General features: G+C 44.1%; 2 non-coding genes and 1 pseudogene across 2 annotated transcripts; all 3 read right to left on the bottom strand.

Moving 5' to 3' along the window:
• Positions 1–2,949, bottom strand: part of LOC130452342 (large subunit ribosomal RNA) — a 6,404-nt pseudogene extending 3,455 nt beyond the window's left edge.
• Positions 2,950–3,565: 616 nt separating this feature from the next.
• Positions 3,566–3,721, bottom strand: LOC130452341 (5.8S ribosomal RNA). The gene has a single exon (XR_008910956.1). It is a non-coding gene; the product is annotated as a 5.8S ribosomal RNA (ribosomal RNA).
• A 1,156-nt stretch (positions 3,722–4,877) lies between these two features.
• LOC130452344 (small subunit ribosomal RNA) lies at positions 4,878–6,799 on the bottom strand. The gene has a single exon (XR_008910958.1). It is a non-coding gene; the product is annotated as a small subunit ribosomal RNA (ribosomal RNA).
• Positions 6,800–17,500: the final 10,701 nt, after the last annotated feature.

Raw genomic sequence — 17,500 nt, 5'->3', positions numbered from 1 at the left:
GGTATATGATTTTAGGTACGAGTCCATTATATACCTCTTAGTTGTCTCGTCTATACCGAACCTGTTCAGAGCTCGCAGGATGGACCATTGCGATACTGTGTCGAAGGCTTTAGAAAGGTCCAACGACAAGATATTATATGGCTTAACTCTACGTCTTCTTTCCTTTATGAGCGTCATAGAGAGTCATAGTTACTCCCGCCGTTTACCCGCGCTTGCTTGAATTTCTTCACTTTGACATTCAGAGCACTGGGCAGAAATCACATTGAGTCAACACCCGTTGGGGCCATCGCAATGCTTTGTTTTAATTAGACAGTCGGATTCCCCTAGTCCGTGCCAGTTCTGAGCTGACCGTTGAATGGCGGCCGAAGAGGATATCCAAATACCGATTAAGGTAATATGGAACCTCGCAGCAAGACGGTTCCGCGGGAGGCCAAGGCACGGGACCGAACTCGGATCCATAATCATCACAAATACTCCAACCATGAAGGAAGGAGAGAGATGCTCCAATTACTTCACCTCGCCCAGGCCCGGCACGTCAGCCGTGACCCACTTCCTCGCCAAGCCCGACACGCCCCGATCCTCAGAGCCAATCCTTATCCCGAAGTTACGGATCCAATTTGCCGACTTCCCTTACCTACATTATTCTATCGACTAGAGGCTCTTCACCTTGGAGACCTGCTGCGGATATGGGTACGAACCGGCGCGAGCCTCCACGTGGCCCTCTCCTGGATTTTCAAGGTCCGAGGGGAAGATCCGGACACCGCTGCAACTGCGGTGCTCTTCGCGTTCCAAACCATATCTCCCTGCTAGAGGATTCCATGGAACTCGAACGCTTATGCAGAAAAGAAAACTCTTCCCGGATCTCCCGACGGCGTCTCCAGGTCCTTTTGGGTTACCCCGACGAACTCTCTTGCGAGGGCCCGACTTTTTGACGGTTCCGCTGCCGGGTTCCGGAATAGGAACCGGATTCCCTTTCGCCCGATGGGTGTGTACAAACTTTTTACGTGTTTGTGTACACGTACACACGTACGTACGTACGTAAATAATAAAGCTACACCACATCAACATCGGCTTTCGCCTAGGGCTTAGGATCGACTGACTCGTGTGCAACGGCTGTTCACACGAAACCCTTCTCCACGTCAGTCCTCCAGGGCCTCGCTGGAGTATTTGCTACTACCACCAAGATCTGCACCGACGGCGGCTCCAGACGGCCTCACGGCCAATCCTTCTGCGCACACCGCCGCGACCCTCCTACTCGTCAGAGCTTCATGGTCGCGCGCAAAACGCGAACCGCACATGCCGCTGACGGTCGAGTATAAGCACGACGCTTCAGCGCCATCCATTTTCAGGGCTAGTAACTTCGGCAGGTGAGTTGTTACACACTCCTTGGCGGATTCCGACTTCCATGGCCACCGTCCTGCTGTCTTAAGTTACCAACGCCTTTCATGGTATCCCATAAGCGTCGATTTTGGCGCTTTAACTCGACGTTTGGTTCATCCCACAGCGCCAGTTCTGCTTACCAAAAATGGCCCACTTGGCACTCTGATTCGAGTCTCGCGGCTTCATAAGTTCGAGCAAGCCGGAGATCTCACCCATTTAAAGTTTGAGAATAGGTTGAGGTCGTTTCGACCCCAATGCCTCTAATCATTCGCTTTACCGGATGAAACTCGTACGCTACGAGCGCCAGCTATCCTGAGGGAAACTTCGGAGGGAACCAGCTACTAGATGGTTCGATTAGTCTTTCGCCCCTATACCCAGTTCCGACGATCGATTTGCACGTCAGAATCGCTACGGACCTCCATCAGGGTTTCCCCTGACTTCGTCCTGACCAGGCATAGTTCACCATCTTTCGGGTCCCAGCGTGTACGCTCTTGGTGCGCCTCTTCTCGTAATGAGAACGAGACGCCCCGGGAGTGCGAAGCGATCCAATTTATTAAAAAAGCAAATCGCTTATCCTCCCTTGGTCTACGCGAGGTAAACCTTTACTTTCATTACGCCTTTAGGTTTAGTTATTTCCCAATGACTCGCGCACATGCTAGACTCCTTGGTCCGTGTTTCAAGACGGGTCCTGAAATTACCCAAATCGATAGCGTCGTTGATCGGCGTTTCGAAACGAGGTCTGTTCGAGAACACCGTAACCAACAGTCGTTCCGGGACAGAATCGGCATTATGTCCGATTACCGTCAAACACGAAACGCTCTTGCTACGGGCCGAACGCTAATTATAATTTAGCGGCCCCGCGCCATATTTGTACCGTCGAGCGAGTCTGTCGGAATATCGAGGGTCCGCATGAAAAAATCAAGTGGTCTCCACCTCGAGTCTTAAACAGACACCCAACGGATCACGACGTCCTACTAGAGGAAAAGTGCACGCGTTCGATATCGATTAGAAAAACGTAAAACGCGATTTATTGTGTTGCCGAAACAACAACAATATCCGTCATACAAACGTTCAACTTCAATTATCGAAACGCGAATGAATTTCCTCTTTCGACCTTTCGGGTTTCTCAGGTTTACCCCTGAACGGTTTCACGTACTCTTGAACTCTCTCTTCAAAGTGCTTTTCAACTTTCCCTCACGGTACTTGTTCGCTATCGGTCTCGTGGTCATATTTAGCCTTAGATGGAGTTTACCACCCACTTAGGGCTGCACTCTCAAGCAACCCGACTCTCAGGAGAGATCCTCACGCAATCGGCAACGGTCGCTACGGGCCTGGCACCCTCTATGGGCTGTGGCCCCGTTCAAGAAGGACTTGGACGCGCCGCACGATCTCGTGATAAACGGATCCTCCCTAACACCACATTTCCCGGTGGCCGATATCGACCACGGGATTCGGTGCTGGGCTTTTCCCTGTTCGCTCGCAGCTACTAAGGGAATCCTAGTTAGTTTCTTTTCCTCCGCTTAGTAATATGCTTAAATTCAGCGGGTAATCTCACCTGCTCTGAGGTCGATATATTATAATATATCTATAATATTTAAATACAATTCGCTAAAATATCACAAAAAAAAACGTGTGTTTAATCACATTATATGAAATATAACATTATTTGTTTTTATTTATAGAGGCGGCAGAGCAAGTTATACATATATATATATATATATATATATAAATTCATATATTTTGTCGATACAGTATAAATGATATAAAAAAAAACACTGGTCAGACGTCCAGTCTTCGAAACTTTATTATTTCTCTCGGACACGACGACCGCGTTATCATTTTAAATATATATAATATATACACTTATTTATCGACTATATATACGTAAATATAACTCTACCAAACAAATTTTATGTATTTCATATAAAAATACACACGATCAATTTATGGTAGTAATAGCGTCGTTGTGTTCAAAAATTGCGCAAATTTTTTCTATAAAAAATTTACGCTGCTTTTCGCATTTTAGGATGCCGCACAAAAAAAAAATACGCACAAGTTTATAGTATGTGCGTGTGTTTTCTTTTAGTGTGCGTTATTGTGTCTCACACATCCAACACGCTTAGTCATTTATTTTTCTATAATAAATTGAAAAATTTTAAATTCTAAGCAGTCTTTTAAATTGATACGACCCTCAGTCAGGAGTGGTCCGGGAACGAGTATCCGAGGACCGCAATGTGCGTTCGAAATGTCGATGTTCATGTGTCCTGCAGTTCACAAGTTGACGCGCAATTAGCTGCGTTCTTCATCGACCCACGAGCCAAGTGATTCACCGTTCAGGGTAATCATTTTATTATGTCGTTTTCTCATATTCTATTCGTCGTATTTTTAATATTTGATTATTAAATTAATAATAATATTATAATATTTTATACGCGTATAGAATTATCTAACGACATTTATATAATATATATATATATATATATATATATTATTTATTAAATGGTAATTATATATAAATTTTAGAGAAATTATAATATCGTACTTAAAAATATCCGATAAATTTTAACCGCTGCACATGTTTTATTACAAAAGAGGCGCGCATAGACAGATATCTCGCACGATATATTCCTCTTAATTATTACAAGTTTTTTAATCTTGAAAGTTTTATACAAATTTCGACACGGTCGGGCGTAAATCTTCGAACACCTTCGAAATAATACGTGAAATATTATTTCTAAAACGAATTTTTATACATATCGAAAGAATCGACACGTGCTTAAAAGTTTCGTTTAGGTACCCGGATGAAGAAAATGTCTTATCATCTCACATAATCATCATCACATATAATATTGTCGAAATTTTTTTGTATTACCTTCGATCGATAAAAAACTTATGTAATAATAAAAAAACGAAATAAAATTTCTCCATAAAAATACAGAAGACAGACACACACGACGACAACAACAACAACAACAACAACAGACGACGTTTCAATAATCTATATATTTTTCGTTTATTATAATAACGATTCTTTATATTAGAACGTTTTTAGTTAACAAGAAATTTTGTTAATGATCGTTCTGTCAATCGTTAATATATATATATATAATAATAAAAATATATTGTTACTACTATTGTGTCGTCATCGTCGTTCGTCGTCGTCGTCGTCGTCGACTCCTTCTACTAATCTATGATAAAAATTTTTCGTTATTTTTACTGTAAATTTATATATGTAGATATATATTTTATAGACGTATGAAATATATTTATCTTTTTTTTTTTTAAATATTATTCGAAACTTGTTCGAATTTTATAAAAAAAAAAAAAAAAAATCTCAATATATATACATCATATATTTATATCATATATAAATTTTCTTTTGAAGAGTTCGATTATTTTGTAGAAAAGAAAAATTTCTTTCACAATTATATATAATATAATAATACAGACTTGATTTCGTTTTTTTATTTTTTGTTTAAAAACGAACAAATACTCTGTAATGATCCTTCCGCAGGTTCACCTACGGAAACCTTGTTACGACTTTTACTTCCTCTAAATGATCAAGTTTGGTCATCTTTCCGAAGCATCGGCGACGCCGAAACGCCACCGCGCTCAGTCCGAAGACCTCACTAAATCATTCAATCGGTAGTAGCGACGGGCGGTGTGTACAAAGGGCAGGGACGTAATCAACGCGAGCTTATGACTCGCGCTTACTGGGAATTCCTCGTTCATGGGGAACAATTGCAAGCCCCAATCCCTAGCACGAAGGAGGTTCAGCGGGTTACCCGGGCCGCTCGGCCAGGGAGGACACGCTGATTCCTTCAGTGTAGCGCGCGTGCGGCCCAGAACATCTAAGGGCATCACAGACCTGTTATTGCTCAATCTCGTGCGGCTAGAAGCCGCCTGTCCCTCTAAGAAGAATTATTTGTACGCCGACAGTAAAAACCGCGAACGGCAAGAGCCGAAACTCAATACCGACGGGCCTTTGGGATGTCGAAATACGCCTAGTTAGCAGGCTAGAGTCTCGTTCGTTATCGGAATTAACCAGACAAATCGCTCCACCAACTAAGAACGGCCATGCACCACCACCCACCGAATCAAGAAAGAGCTCTCAATCTGTCAATCCTTCCGGTGTCCGGGCCTGGTGAGGTTTCCCGTGTTGAGTCAAATTAAGCCGCAGGCTCCACTCCTGGTGGTGCCCTTCCGTCAATTCCTTTAAGTTTCAGCTTTGCAACCATACTTCCCCCGGAACCCAAAAGCTTTGGTTTCCCGGAAGCTGCCCGCCGAGTCATCGGAGGAACGTCGGCGGATCGCTAGCTGGCATCGTTTATGGTTAGAACTAGGGCGGTATCTGATCGCCTTCGAACCTCTAACTTTCGTTCTTGATCAATGAAAGCGTTTTTGGCAAATGCTTTCGCTTCTGTCCGTCTTGCGACGATCCAAGAATTTCACCTCTAACGTCGCAATACGAATGCCCCCATCCGTTCCTATTAATCATTACCTCGGGGTTCCGAAAACCAACAAAATAGAACCGAGGTCCTATTCCATTATTCCATGCACACAGTATTCAGGCAAAATTTTGGCCTGCTTTAAGCACTCTAATTTGTTCAAAGTAAACGTGCCGGCCCACCTCGACACTCAGTCAAGAGCACCGCGGCGGGATTGAGTTGGGCCGCCCTTGCGAGCTAAGCCCACCGGCAGGACGTCCCACGACACGCCAGTTGACACCGCGTACGATGAACCAGCGGCGTGGGACACAGATTCGACTACGAGCTTTTTAACCGCAACAACTTTAATATACGCTATTGGAGCTGGAATTACCGCGGCTGCTGGCACCAGACTTGCCCTCCAATTGATCCTCGTTAAAGGGTTTAGAGTGTACTCATTCCGATTACGGGGCCTCGGATGAGTCCCGTATCGTTATTTTTCGTCACTACCTCCCCGTGCCGGGAGTGGGTAATTTGCGCGCCTGCTGCCTTCCTTGGATGTGGTAGCCGTTTCTCAGGCTCCCTCTCCGGAATCGAACCCTGATTCCCCGTTACCCGTTACAACCATGGTAGGCGCAGAACCTACCATCGACAGTTGATAAGGCAGACATTTGAAAGATGCGTCGCCGGTGCGAGACCGTGCGATCAGCGAAAAGTTATTCAGAGTCACCAAATTGTACGATGACGAGCAAGCCCGCCACCGATTGGTTTTGATCTAATAAAAGCGCTCCTTCCGTCTCCGGTCGGAACTCTGTTTGCATGTATTAGCTCTAGAATTACCACAGTTATCCAAGTAAATGTGGGTACGATCTAAGGAACCATAACTGATTTAATGAGCCTTTCGCGGTTTCACCTTAATTTGGCTTGTACTGAGACATGCATGGCTTAATCTTTGAGACAAGCATATGACTACTGGCAGGATCAACCAGGGAACTACTATTTGTGTATTTTATATATAATAAAACTATTATCGAAAAAGTTTTAATAACAATATCCACCACATAATGTGAGGATGAGAATTATGATGACGTTTTTTCATATTACATATATTTTATATTTATACACATAATATTTTATATTCATCTATATTCTCGTATATAATAAACACATTGTTATTTACTTTTTCGTTTGCGTGGTGTTTGCTGCGCTTATTATTGAAAATATATAATTTTCGGCGCCACGCTTTATATATTATAATATATTTTTCTTATATTTCATAAAATTTTCACCGAATCGACTATAAATTTATCTAAAATTTAATCGAAATGATATTTTAAATAAGATATAATTACGTCGACCGGAATAGAATTTCGACATTATCTCTACCCTTCGCTAGATTGTAAGCGACATGGTTTACAATTAGATAATAATGAACGAAATTTTTATTCTCGCTCGGAATAATGAGAGTTATCGCAATTTTGTGTAATAATATAAATGTTATATTATTATATATATTTTTATAGACGATCGCATATGAATCGCTCGCGGTAAAACGCTAGCTAAATTCGCGATCTCGCAATATATAATTTAATTTGTGGATATATTGATATAATATCTAAAAAGGGAACCGCTAGCAATATACGATAATATATTGGAGGAGAACGGGGACCCTTTCAGAAAACTATATAATCCACTATAATGTGGAATGACCGATACAACGTCTTTACGTAAATTATAACGAGTTCATTAAAATTTAACGAGACGTCAACTTCGATACACCACACATATATGTGCGCTGTACAACGGTACGCTTTCTACATTAACATTAATAAAGATGTATAGTGAAAATATATAAAAGATGTATTATGAATATTAAAAAGAAGTATTATGAAACTTCATACCGTCCGAGACGTAAAAGTGTTATGGAAAATATTAACAATAACGGAAAAAAAGTATTATGAAATTAGATTGCCGCTCGATGTACGAACGTACGAGATGTATTATATAAAAGTTGTATGAAAATAGTGATAATAATGAAAAACAAGTAGTATGAAATTATATTCCGCTCGACTTAGGAACTTGTCGAAAAAGATGAATTGTGAAAGTTGAATGGAGTTGTTTTTTATGTAGGAGCCGTTCGAGGTATATAATATAAAAGTGCTATGAAAATATTAACAATAACGGAAAAAAGTATTATGAAATTAGATCGCCGCTCGATGTATGAACGTCCGAGATGTATTATATAAAAGTTGTATTAAATTAGTGATAATAATGAAAAACAAGTAGTATGAAATTATATTCCGCTCGATATAAGAACTTGTCGAAAAAGATGAATTGCGAAAATTGAATGGAGATGTTTTGTATGTAGGAGCCGTTCGAGGTATATTATATAAAAGTGTTATGGAAAATATTGACAATAACGGAAAAAATGTATTATGAAATTAGATCGCCGCTCGATGAACGAACGTACGAGATGTATTATATAAAAGTTGTATGAAAATAGTAATAATTATGAAAAACAAGTATTATGAAATGAGATTTTCCCTAAATATATGAACTTGTCGAAAAAGATGAATTGTGAAAGTTGAATGGAGATGTTTTGTATGTAGGAGCCGTTCGAGGTATATTATATAAAAGTGCTATGAAAATATTAACAATAACGGAAAAAAGTATTATGAAATTAGATCGCCGCTCGATGTATGAACGTCCGAGATGTATTATATAAAAGTTGTATTAAATTAGTGATAATAATGAAAAACAAGTAGTATGAAATTATATTCCGCTCGACTTAGGAACTTGTCGAAAAAGATGAATTGTGAAAGTTGAATGGAGTTGTTTTTTATGTAGGAGCCGTTCGAGGTATATAATATAAAAGTGCTATGAAAATATTAACAATAACGGAAAAAAGTATTATGAAATTAGATCGCCGCTCGATGTATGAACGTCCGAGATGTATTATATAAAAGTTGTATTAAATTAGTGATAATAATGAAAAACAAGTAGTATGAAATTATATTCCGCTCGATATAAGAACTTGTCGAAAAAGATGAATTGCGAAAATTGAATGGAGATGTTTTGTATGTAGGAGCCGTTCGAGGTATATTATATAAAAGTGTTATGGAAAATATTAACAATAACGGAAAAAATGTATTATGAAATTAGATCGCCGCTCGATGAACGAACGTACGAGATGTATTATATAAAAGTTGTATGAAAATAGTAATAATTATGAAAAACAAGTATTATGAAATGAGATTTTCCCTAAATATATGAACTTGTCGAAAAAGATGAATTGTGAAAGTTGAATGGAGATGTTTTGTATGTAGGAACCGTTCGAGGTATATTATATAAAAGTGTTATGGAAAATATTGACAATAACGGAAAAAATGTATTATGAAATTAGATCGCCGCTCGATGAACGAACGTACGAGATGTATTATATAAAAGTTGTATGAAAATAGTAATAATTATGAAAAACAAGTATTATGAAATGAGATTTTCCCTAAATATATGAACTTGTCGAAAAAGATGAATTGTGAAAGTTGAATGGAGATGTTTTGTATGTAGGAACCGTTCGAAGTATATTATATAAAAGTGTTATGGAAAATATTAACAATAACGGAAAAAATGTATTATGAAATTAGATCGCCGCTCGATGAACGAACGTACGAGATGTATTATATAAAAGTTGTATGAAAATAGTAATAATTATGAAAAACAAGTATTATGAAATGAGATTTTCCCTAAATATATGAACTTGTCGAAAAAGATGAATTGTAAAAGTTGAATGGAGATGTTTTGTATGTAGGAACCGTTCGAGGTATATTATATAAAAGTGTTATGGAAAATATTGACAATAACGGAAAAAATGTATTATGAAATTAGATCGCCGCTCGATGAACGAACGTACGAGATGTATTATATAAAAGTTGTATGAAAATAGTAATAATTATGAAAAACAAGTATTATGAAATGAGATTTTCCCTAAATATATGAACTTGTCGAAAAAGATGAATTGTGAAAGTTGAATGGAGATGTTTTGTATGTAGGAGCCGTTCGAGGTATATTATATAAAAGTGCTATGAAAATATTAACAATAACGGAAAAAAGTATTATGAAATTAGATCGCCGCTCGATGTATGAACGTCCGAGATGTATTATATAAAAGTTGTATTAAATTAGTGATAATAATGAAAAACAAGTAGTATGAAATTATATTCCGCTCGACTTAGGAACTTGTCGAAAAAGATGAATTGTGAAAGTTGAATGGAGTTGTTTTTTATGTAGGAGCCGTTCGAGGTATATTATATAAAAGTGTTATGAAAAGTATTAACAATAACGGAAAACAGTATTATGAAATTAGATGACCGCTCGATGTATGAACGTCCGAGGTGCATTATATAAAAGTTGTATAAAATTAGTGATAATAATAAAAAACAATTATTGTGAAATTTTATTCCGCTCGACTTAGGAACTTGTCGAAAAAGATGAATTGCGAAAATTGAAAGTTTGGCGCCTGGCCGGCAGAGGGCGCTAGTGTCTATAAAACCGTGTTAAGTTTGTCTTCTGGCCGGCAGGTGGCGCTAGTGTCTATAAAACCGTGTCAAGTTTGGCGCCTGGCCGGCAGAGGGCGCTAGTGTCTATAAAACCGTGTTAAGTGTGGCTTCTGGCCGGCAGGTGGCGCTAGTGTCTGTAAATTCGTGTCAAGTTTGGCGTCTGGCCGGTAGAGGGCACTAGTGTCTATAAAACCGTGTTAAGTGTGGCTTCTGGCCGGCAGATGGCGCTAGTGTCTGTAAATTCGTGTCAAGTTTGGCGTCTGGCCGGCAGAGGGCGCTAGTGTCTATAAAACCGTGTTTAGTTTTTCTTCTGGCCGGTAGGATATAAGAACTTGTCGAGGTGTAACATATAAAAGTTGTATGAAATAGTAATAACATCGAAAAAAAAAAACCGTGTCAAGTTTGGCGCCTGGCCGGCAGAGGGCGCTAGTGTCTATAAAACCGTGTTAAGTGTGGCTTCTGGCCGGCAGGTGGCGCTAGTGTCTATAAAACCGTGTTTAGTTTGTCTTCTGGCCGGCAGAGGGCGCTAGTGTCTATAAAACCGTGTTAAGTGTGGCTTCTGGCCGGCAGGTGGCGCTAGTGTCTGTGAATTCGTGCAAGTTTGGCGCCTGGCCGGCAGAGGGCGCTAGTGTCTATAAAACCGTGTTAAGTGTGGCTTCTGGTCGGCAGGTGGCGCTAGTGTCTGTAAATTCGTGTCAAGTTTGGCGTCTGGCCGGCAGAGGGCGCTAGTATCTATAAAACCGTGTTTAGTTTGTCTTCTGGCCGGCAGAGGGCGCTAGTGTCTGTAAATTCGTGTCAAGTTTGGCGTCTGGCTGGCAGAGGGCGCTAGTGTCTATAAAACCGTGTTTAGTTTGTCTTCTGGCCGGCAGGTGGCGCTAGTGTGTATAAAACCGTGTTAAGCGTGGCTTCAGGCCGGCAGAGGGCGCTAGTGTCTATAAAACCGTGTTTAGTTTGTCTTCTTGCCGGCAGGTGGCGCTAGTGTCTATAAAACCGTGTTTAGTTTTTCTTCTGGCCGGTAGGATATAAGAACTTGTCGAGGTGTAACATATAAAAGTTGTATGAAATAGTAATAACATCGAAAAAAAAAAACCGTGTCAAGTTTGGCGCCTGGCCGGCAGAGGGCGCTAGTGTCTATAAAACCGTGTTAAGTGTGGCTTCTGGCCGGCAGGTTGCGCTAGTGTCTGTAAATTCGTGTCAAGTTTGGCGTCTGGCCGGTAGAGGGCACTAGTGTCTATAAAACCGTGTTAAGTGTGGCTTCTGGCCGGCAGAGGGCGCTAGTGTCTGTAAATTCGTGTCAAGTTTGGCGCCTGGCCGGCAGAGGGCGCTAGTGTCTATAAAACCGTGTTTAGTTTGTCTTCTGGCCGGCAGGTGGCGCTAGTGTCTGTAAATTCGTGTTAAGTGTGGCTTCTGGCCGGCAGGTGGCGCTAGTGTCTGTGAATTCGTGCAAGTTTCGCGCCTGGCCGGCAGAGGGCGCTAGTGTCTATAAAACCGTGTTAAGTGTGGCTTCTGGCCGGCAGGTGGCGCTAGTGTCTGTAAATTCGTGTCAAGTTTGGCGTCTGGCCGGCAGAGGGCGCTAGTGTCTATAAAACCGTGTTAAGTGTGGCTTCTGGCCGGCAGGTGGCGCTAGTGTCTGTAAATTCGTGTCAAGTTTGGCGTCTGGCCGGTAGAGGGCACTAGTGTCTATAAAACCGTGTTAAGTGTGGCTTCTGGCCGGCAGGTGGCGCTAGTGTCTGTGAATTCGTGCAAGTTTGGCGCCTGGCCGGCAGAGGGCGCTAGTGTCTATAAAACCGTGTTAAGTGTGGCTTCTGGCCGGCAGGTGGCGCTAGTGTCTGTAAATTCGTGTCAAGTTTGGCGTCTGGCCGGCAGAGGGCGCTAGTGTCTATAAAACCGTGTTTAGTTTGTCTTCTGGCCGGCAGAGGGCGCTAGTGTCTGTAAATTCGTGTCAAGTTTGGCGTCTGGCTGGCAGAGGGCGCTAGTGTCTATAAAACCGTGTTTAGTTTGTCTTCTGGCCGGCAGGTGGCGCTAGTGTGTATAAAACCGTGTTAAGCGTGGCTTCAGGCCGGCAGAGGGCGCTAGTGTCTATAAAACCGTGTTAAGTTTGTCTTCTTGCCGGCAGGTGGCGCTAGTGTCTATAAAACCGTGTTTAGTTTTTCTTTCGGCCGGTAGGATATAAGAACTTGTCGAGGTGTAACATATAAAAGTTGTATGAAATAGTAATAACATCGAAAAAAAAAACCGTGTCAAGTTTGGCGCCTGGCCGGCAGAGGGCGCTAGTGTCTATAAAACCGTGTTAAGTGTGGCTTCTGGCCGGCAGGTGGCGCTAGTGTCTATAAAACCGTGTTTAGTTTGTCTTCTGGCCGGCAGAGGGCGCTAGTGTCTATAAAACCGTGTTAAGTGTGGCTTCTGGCCGGCAGGTGGCGCTAGTGTCTGTGAATTCGTGCAAGTTTGGCGCCTGGCCGGCAGAGGGCGCTAGTGTCTATAAAACCGTGTTAAGTGTGGCTTCTGGCCGGCAGGTGGCGCTAGTGTCTGTAAATTCGTGTCAAGTTTGGCGCCTGGCCGGCAGAGGGCGCTAGTGTCTATAAAACCGTGTTTAGTTTGTCTTCTGGCCGGCAGAGGGCGCTAGTGTCTATAAAACCGTGTTAAGTGTGGCTTCTGGCCGGCAGGTGGCGCTAGTGTCTGTGAATTCGTGCAAGTTTGGCGCCTGGCCGGCAGAGGGCGCTAGTGTCTATAAAACCGTGTTTAGTTTGTCTTCTGGCCGGCAGAGGGCGCTAGTGTCTGTAAATTCGTGTCAAGTTTGGCGTCTGGCTGGCAGAGGGCGCTAGTGTCTATAAAACCGTGTTTAGTTTGTCTTCTGGCCGGCAGGTGGCGCTAGTGTGTATAAAACCGTGTTAAGCGTGGCTTCAGGCCGGCAGAGGGCGCTAGTGTCTATAAAACCGTGTTTAGTTTGTCTTCTTGCCGGCAGGTGGCGCTAGTGTCTATAAAACCGTGTTTAGTTTTTCTTCTGGCCGGTAGGATATAAGAACTTGTCGAGGTGTAACATATAAAAGTTGTATGAAATAGTAATAACATCGAAAAAAAAAAACCGTGTCAAGTTTGGCGCCTGGCCGGCAGAGGGCGCTAGTGTCTATAAAACCGTGTTAAGTGTGGCTTCTGGCCGGCAGGTGGCGCTAGTGTCTGTAAATTCGTGTCAAGTTTGGCGTCTGGCCGGTAGAGGGCACTAGTGTCTATAAAACCGTGTTAAGTGTGGCTTCTGGCCGGCAGAGGGCGCTAGTGTCTGTAAATTCGTGTCAAGTTTGGCGCCTGGCCGGCAGAGGGCGCTAGTGTCTATAAAACCGTGTTAAGTGTGGCTTCTGGCCGGCAGGTGGCGCTAGTGTCTGTAAATTCGTGTCAAGTTTGGCGCCTGGCCGGCAGAGGGCGCTAGTGTCTATAAAACCGTGTTTAGTTTGTCTTCTGGCCGGCAGAGGGCGCTAGTGTCTATAAAACCGTGTTAAGTGTGGCTTCTGGCCGGCAGGTGGCGCTAGTGTCTGTGAATTCGTGCAAGTTTGGCGCCTGGCCGGCAGAGGGCGCTAGTGTCTATAAAACCGTGTTAAGTGTGGCTTCTGGCCGGCAGGTGGCGCTAGTGTCTGTAAATTCGTGTCAAGTTTGGCGTCTGGCCGGCAGAGGGCGCTAGTGTCTATAAAACCGTGTTTAGTTTGTCTTCTGGCCGGCAGAGGGCGCTAGTGTCTGTAAATTCGTGTCAAGTTTGGCGTCTGGCTGGCAGAGGGCGCTAGTGTCTATAAAACCGTGTTTAGTTTGTCTTCTGGCCGGCAGGTGGCGCTAGTGTGTATAAAACCGTGTTAAGCGTGGCTTCAGGCCGGCAGAGGGCGCTAGTGTCTATAAAACCGTGTTTAGTTTGTCTTCTTGCCGGCAGGTGGCGCTAGTGTCTATAAAACCGTGTTTAGTTTTTCTTCTGGCCGGTAGGATATAAGAACTTGTCGAGGTGTAACATATAAAAGTTGTATGAAATAGTAATAACATCGAAAAAAAAAAACCGTGTCAAGTTTGGCGCCTGGCCGGCAGAGGGCGCTAGTGTCTATAAAACCGTGTTAAGTGTGGCTTCTGGCCGGCAGGTGGCGCTAGTGTCTGTAAATTCGTGTCAAGTTTGGCGTCTGGCCGGTAGAGGGCACTAGTGTCTATAAAACCGTGTTAAGTGTGGCTTCTGGCCGGCAGAGGGCGCTAGTGTCTGTAAATTCGTGTCAAGTTTGGCGTCTGGCCGGCAGAGGGCGCTAGTGTCTATAAAACCGTGTTAAGTGTGGCTTCTGGCCGGCAGGTGGCGCTAGTGTCTGTAAATTCGTGTCAAGTTTGGCGCCTGGCCGGCAGAGGGCGCTAGTGTCTATAAAACCGTGTTTAGTTTGTCTTCTGGCCGGCAGAGGGCGCTAGTGTCTATAAAACCGTGTTAAGTGTGGCTTCTGGCCGGCAGGTGGCGCTAGTGTCTGTGAATTCGTGCAAGTTTGGCGCCTGGCCGGCAGAGGGCGCTAGTGTCTATAAAACCGTGTTAAGTGTGGCTTCTGGCCGGCAGGTGGCGCTAGTGTCTGTAAATTCGTGTCAAGTTTGGCGTCTGGCCGGCAGAGGGCGCTAGTGTCTATAAAACCGTGTTTAGTTTGTCTTCTGGCCGGCAGAGGGCGCTAGTGTCTGTAAATTCGTGTCAAGTTTGGCGTCTGGCTGGCAGAGGGCGCTAGTGTCTATAAAACCGTGTTTAGTTTGTCTTCTGGCCGGCAGGTGGCGCTAGTGTGTATAAAACCGTGTTAAGCGTGGCTTCAGGCCGGCAGAGGGCGCTAGTGTCTATAAAACCGTGTTTAGTTTGTCTTCTTGCCGGCAGGTGGCGCTAGTGTCTATAAAACCGTGTTTAGTTTTTCTTCTGGCCGGTAGGATATAAGAACTTGTCGAGGTGTAACATATAAAAGTTGTATGAAATAGTAATAACATCGAAAAAAAAAAACCGTGTCAAGTTTGGCGCCTGGCCGGCAGAGGGCGCTAGTGTCTATAAAACCGTGTTAAGTGTGGCTTCTGGCCGGCAGGTGGCGCTAGTGTCTATAAAACCGTGTTTAGTTTGTCTTCTGGCCGGCAGAGGGCGCTAGTGTCTATAAAACCGTGTTAAGTGTGGCTTCTGGCCGGCAGGTGGCGCTAGTGTCTGTGAATTCGTGCAAGTTTGGCGCCTGGCCGGCAGAGGGCGCTAGTGTCTATAAAACCGTGTTAAGTGTGGCTTCTGGCCGGCAGGTGGCGCTAGTGTCTGTAAATTCGTGTCAAGTTTGGCGTCTGGCCGGCAGAGGGCGCTAGTATCTATAAAACCGTGTTTAGTTTGTCTTCTGGCCGGCAGAGGGCGCTAGTGTCTGTAAATTCGTGTCAAGTTTGGCGTCTGGCTGGCAGAGGGCGCTAGTGTCTATAAAACCGTGTTTAGTTTGTCTTCTGGCCGGCAGGTGGCGCTAGTGTGTATAAAACCGTGTTAAGCGTGGCTTCAGGCCGGCAGAGGGCGCTAGTGTCTATAAAACCGTGTTTAGTTTGTCTTCTTGCCGGCAGGTGGCGCTAGTGTCTATAAAACCGTGTTTAGTTTTTCTTCTGGCCGGTAGGATATAAGAACTTGTCGAGGTGTAACATATAAAAGTTGTATGAAATAGTAATAACATCGAAAAAAAAAAACCGTGTCAAGTTTGGCGCCTGGCCGGCAGAGGGCGCTAGTGTCTATAAAACCGTGTTAAGTGTGGCTTCTGGCCGGCAGGTGGCGCTAGTGTCTGTAAATTCGTGTCAAGTTTGGCGTCTGGCCGGTAGAGGGCACTAGTGTCTATAAAACCGTGTTAAGTGTGGCTTCTGGCCGGCAGAGGGCGCTAGTGTCTGTAAATTCGTGTCAAGTTTGGCGCCTGGCCGGCAGAGGGCGCTAGTGTCTATAAAACCGTGTTTAGTTTGTCTTCTGGCCGGCAGGTGGCGCTAGTGTCTGTAAATTCGTGTTAAGTGTGGCTTCTGGCCGGCAGGTGGCGCTAGTGTCTGTGAATTCGTGCAAGTTTCGCGCCTGGCCGGCAGAGGGCGCTAGTGTCTATAAAACCGTGTTAAGTGTGGCTTCTGGCCGGCAGGTGGCGCTAGTGTCTGTAAATTCGTGTCAAGTTTGGCGTCTGGCCGGTAGAGGGCACTAGTGTCTATAAAACCGTGTTAAGTGTGGCTTCTGGCCGGCAGGTGGCGCTAGTGTCTGTGAATTCGTGCAAGTTTGGCGCCTGGCCGGCAGAGGGCGCTAGTGTCTATAAAACCGTGTTAAGTGTGGCTTCTGGCCGGCAGGTGGCGCTAGTGTCTGTAAATTCGTGTCAAGTTTGGCGCCTGGCCGGCAGAGGGCGCTAGTGTCTATAAAACCGTGCTTAGTTTGTCTTCTGGCCGGCAGAGGGCGCTAGTGTCTATAAAACCGTGTTAAGTGTGGCTTCTGGCCGGCAGGTGGCGCTAGTGTCTGTGAATTCGTGCAAGTTTGGCGCCTGGCCGGCAGAGGGCGCTAGTGTCTATAAAACCGTGTTAAGTGTGGCTTCTGGCCGGCAGGTGGCGCTAGTGTCTGTAAATTCGTGTCAAGTTTGGCGTCTGGCCGGCAGAGGGCGCTAGTGTCTATAAAACCGTGTTTAGTTTGTCTTCTGGCCGGCAGAGGGCGCTAGTGTCTGTAAATTCGTGTCAAGTTTGGCGTCTGGCTGGCAGAGGGCGCTAGTGTCTATAAAACCGTGTTTAGTTTGTCTTCTGGCCGGCAGGTGGCGCTAGTGTGTATAAAACCGTGTTAAGCGTGGCTTCAGGCCGGCAGAGGGCGCTAGTGTCTATAAAACCGTGTTTAGTTTGTCTTCTTGCCGGCAGGTGGCGCTAGTGTCTATAAAACCGTGTTTAGTTTTTCTTCTGGCCGGTAGGATATAAGAACTTGTCGAGGTGTAACATATAAAAGTTGTATGAAATAGTAATAACATCGAAAAAAAAAAACCGTGTCAAGTTTGGCGCCTGGCCGGCAGAGGGCGCTAGTGTCTATAAAACCGTGTTAAGTGTGGCTTCTGGCCGGCAGGTGGCGCTAGTGTCTATAAAACCGTGTTTAGTTTGTCTTCTGGCCGGCAGAGGGCGCTAGTGTCTATAAAACCGTGTTAAGTGTGG

This window comes from Diorhabda sublineata, unplaced genomic scaffold (genome assembly GCF_026230105.1).
Source record: "Diorhabda sublineata isolate icDioSubl1.1 unplaced genomic scaffold, icDioSubl1.1 Dsub_98, whole genome shotgun sequence".
Lineage (NCBI taxonomy): Eukaryota > Metazoa > Arthropoda > Insecta > Coleoptera > Chrysomelidae > Diorhabda > Diorhabda sublineata.
This window is presented reverse-complemented; position numbering and strand designations above follow the sequence as displayed.